Below are 3,528 nucleotides of genomic sequence, written 5' to 3'. Positions count from 1 at the left end.
TGGAGAGTTGCATGAAGAGTGTAAGGTGTTGTATGTGAGCGTGTGAGTTGAAGGGTAACTGGTGCTGAGAGTTAACAATGATATAGAGCAGCTGAGGGTCGAGAACAAAGCGGGTTGAGCAGTAAAGAGTGCAGTGCAAAGAAGAACTTCAGAGCAAAGGGGAAGTGCTAAGTGGAGCAACTGATCAGGTTTATATTATTGAGCATTTATATAGGCATCAATTTTCAGTTTGAAAATTATATGAAAAGCAGAACAGGGGGCTAGAACAGGTAGTGGCCTGCATCCATAAGAGGTTGGTGTCTCTTGGAAAGTGATGACTTGTTATTTTGAAGGGGGTTGGGGTCTCCTGTGAGTGGGTTCTCACAAAAAACTTGATGTATTTAAGTAGGTGCGTAAATTACATCACAATAACAAAAAAATTGGTGGTTTTTTCGCTTTGGGTTTCCACGTAAAAATACCGGTGTCAATATGTGTATGTTGCTCAATTGATGGATTGTGTGTTCATGTGAATGGTTTATTTTGCTCTCTCTCTCTCTCTCTCTCTATATATATATATATATATATATATATTGTATTAAGAATGCTCTCACAAGTTACTGGCAAAAGTGAAAGGAAATTAATAATTGAGCTTAAAGCTTAAGAACCTCACTAATCACTAATTCACCCCCCCTCTCAGTAATTCCTTATTCCAACAATTGGTATCAGAGCCAAGTTTCCTTTAGGAACAATTTAACCACTGGAAGGTAGATCTATAAGGAATTATGTCTAGACAAGAAAGTCAGGATTCTTACTCAAGTAAGATACCAATATTTGATGGGACAAACTATGCCTTTTGGAAAGTTAGGATGGAATCCTATCTTATGTCCCTAGGAGTAGATGTTTGGAGCTCTATGTTGGTAGATTATGTTGTCCTTGCAGTCCCTCCTACTGATGCAGATGGTAAAAAGGCATATGGAAATAATGCAAAGGCCAAGAATTCCATTCTCTTTTGCCTTAGTCAATCCAAAATTGTAAAGGTTATGCACTGTAATTATGCTAAGGAAGTATGGGTCAAGCTCAATCAGAGTCATGAAGGAGATGAGAAAGTCAAGCAAGCCAAACTTCAAACCTTCAGGATGAGGTTTGAGAGCTTAAGAATGAGTGAAGAGGAAAGAATAACATAGTATTTCCTTAGAGTTGATGAAGTAACCAATATGATCAGGGGACTTGGTGAAGCTATCAAAGAAGATATAATTGTTCAAAAGGTCTTAAGATCTCTGCCTATGATATTTAATTCCAAAATCTTAGCCATTGAAGAGATGACTGACCTGAAAAGTATCACAATGGACCAACTACTTGGTACTCTCACAACCTATGAGATGAGAGTAGGAAAAGAGAAGACTGAACCAAAGGAGGCATCTTTCAAGGTGTCCAAGAAGGCTAGGGAGCACAAAGATCATCAAGATTGTTCCAACTGTGAATCTGAGAATGAAATGGCTCAATTCGCAAGGACTAAAACGCGGTTCAAGAAAATATAACGGGAAGCTGCCCTTCAAATGCTTTGACTGTGGAAGAGTTGGACATTTCGCATCCAAGTGCCTTTACAAAGAAAAACCAGAAATGGAAAATGATTTGAAGTTCAAAGGAAAATCTGAGAGACATTAGAAGAAGACTTTCCTCAAGACGAAAGGACTCTATTCAAAAGAAGATAGCTCAACACCAGAATCTGATAGCGAGAGCTCTTCAGAGGGAGAGTCAAATGAGTGTTTACTTATGGCACTTGAAGATGATTCCAAGAAACAACATGTTACAAATTCTAAAGAATAAGAAGGAGTAGTGGAACTTGAAGGGGAGCTCATCAATGCTCTTGATGAGTTAAAGAAGGTTAGAAGAAAGAACAAGAAACTAAAAAAAACAACCGTAGTGAGATGAAGAAGGTATTTATAACTCAAACAATGAAGAGTTTGTTTATATAAAAAAAAAAACTTGAAGAAGCCATAAGAATTAAAGAGATATTAGCTCTTCAATTAGAAGAAAAACAAAAAACATGTGAAAAGATAGAAGAAGAGAATAAACACTTAAAGCAGGAGTTGATCAAAGAAAAAGGGGAGATGATCCCAGAAACATGTAAAGACGAGGTTTTGTCCTTGAAAGTCCAGTTAGAAGAATTAAAACGAAAGGAAGAAGTTCTTAATGACTTGATTCATGAATGGGAAGACACTGTCAGAGTTTGGAGGCAAAAACTGTCTCCTAAAGAACATATATTGAGAGTTTTGAGACCGAGAAGGGTCTGGATAGAAAATTTGCAGAAGGGACAAGAAAGCTAGACCAGATTTTGAACAATCAAATATCTCCAGAAAACAAGACAGGGCTTGGATATTCCAGATCACAAGAGCCTTCTATGAGAAAGATGAACTTCAGGTCCGTAGGATTTGAAGAACCCCAGAGTTATGCGAAGGTGCTTCAAGGAAAACTCAATGAGGGAAAGCTAAATTCAAGCCAGAAAGGCACCCAGCACTAGAATAAGAATTCTAATGTCCCAAAGGACTCACACCAGAGGAGAATGAATCAATCAACAAGACAACAAAGGTACCAACAACCTGCCCAAACTCGAAAATTTTCTAATTTCAGGTACCCTAATTTGTTTTATGGTTATTGCTATAAATTTCATATATTTGGACATAAAGCTATTAATTGTAGAAGAGTCAAAGTTGAAAGAGATGAAAATTTTAGATACAAAAAGTATCAAAATTTTAGATCTCAAAACTCCCCTCCTAGGAATAGAAATTCCTTCTCTCCTCTAATGGATGATGTTGAATGTTTTAAATGTAATAATTTAGGGCATAAGGCTAGTGAATGCAGAAGCCGTTTTGAGTATGCTTATAAATATCAGTATGCTTGGCAATCTGCTTTCCCAAAAGACAAGAAGAGTTGGAAATGTAAGACTAAGAAAACCATGGAGTGTGGACTTGCCTTGTTTGCGCATGACCAAGAAGGTAGATGGTATGTAGATAGTGGTTGTTCCAAGCACATGACTGGATATAAGAGTAAATTCCTGTCTCTAAAGAAAAAGGACAGAGGAAACAATGTCACCTTTGGAAACAATGCTCCAACAAGGATTAAGGGGAAGACACATTCAATCTTGATGAAAAGGCTAAGGCCCAAAATGTGTTGTATGTGGAAGGCCTCAAACAAAATCTGCTTATTGTGAGTCAAATGTGTGATAATGGCTACAACGTGACCTTTTGATCTAAAGACCGTGAGATCCGAAAAGAAGAAAATGGCAAGCTGGTGGGAAAGGCAGTAAGGATTCACAATAATGTGTATGTGTTTGATGAATCAAGATTGAGTTTCTACTTGAGTAAAACAAGTCAAACTTGGTTGTGGCACGGATGGGTTGGCCATATAAATTTTGATAGCTTAGTAAAGATCAACAAGTCAGAAGTTGTAAGAGGATTTCCAAGACTTTCGAGGCTTGATGACTTAATTTGCAAGTCTTTCCAATTTGGTAAGCAAACAAGGACTCAATTCAAGACAAATGATTTATCC

The sequence above is a fragment of the Pinus tabuliformis genome, chromosome 9 (genome assembly GCF_031772625.1).
Source record: "Pinus tabuliformis cultivar Carrire ecotype Pingquan chromosome 9, CPIR1, whole genome shotgun sequence".
Taxonomy (NCBI): Eukaryota; Viridiplantae; Streptophyta; class Pinopsida; order Pinales; family Pinaceae; genus Pinus; species Pinus tabuliformis.
The sequence above is the reverse complement of the archived record's forward strand: the minus strand, read 5'-3'. Positions refer to the sequence as shown.